The following is a 708-nucleotide window of genomic DNA, read 5'->3' as shown; positions in this document are numbered from 1 at the left end:
GGCACCCTTTTTGTTTGTGGAACCGATATCGGTTACCAAGGACGTGAACCACTTTATCACACATTCGGAACCGACGAGACCAACTATCTCAGGTGGAACCGACGACACCAACACTGGAGCCGATGGATTTAGGGGGGAAGAATGACCGGTAACGCCGGTTCAGGAACCGCCGAAAATCAATGATGGGCCCGTCAAAGTTAACTTCGAAGCAAGGGCACCCTTTCCGTTCGTGGAACCCATATCAATTACCAAGCACGCGAACCGCTTTATCACACTCAAGGAGCGGACGAGACCAACTATCTCAGGTGGAACCGATGAGAACAATGACGGAGCCGATTGATTTTTGAGGGGGGAGGGGTGACTAGTAACCGCGATACGGAAACGCCGAGAATCAATGATGGGGCCATCGAAGTTAATTTCGAAGCACTGGCACCTTTTTGTTTGTGGAACCGATATCGGTTACCAAGGACGTGAACCACTTTATCACACACTCGGAACCGACGAGACCAACTATCTCAGGTGGAACCGACGACACCAACACTGGAGCCGATGGATTTAGGGGGGAAGGGTGACCGGTAACGCCGGTTCGGGAACCGCCGAAAATCAATGATGGGCCCGTCAAAGTTAACTTCGAAGCATGGGCACCCTTTCCGTTCGTGGAACCGATATCGGTTACCAAGGACGCGAACCGCTTTATCACACTCAAGG

The sequence above is a fragment of the Triticum dicoccoides genome, chromosome 7A, assembly GCF_002162155.2.
Source record: "Triticum dicoccoides isolate Atlit2015 ecotype Zavitan chromosome 7A, WEW_v2.0, whole genome shotgun sequence".
Lineage (NCBI taxonomy): Eukaryota > Viridiplantae > Streptophyta > Magnoliopsida > Poales > Poaceae > Triticum > Triticum dicoccoides.
This window is presented reverse-complemented; position numbering follows the sequence as displayed.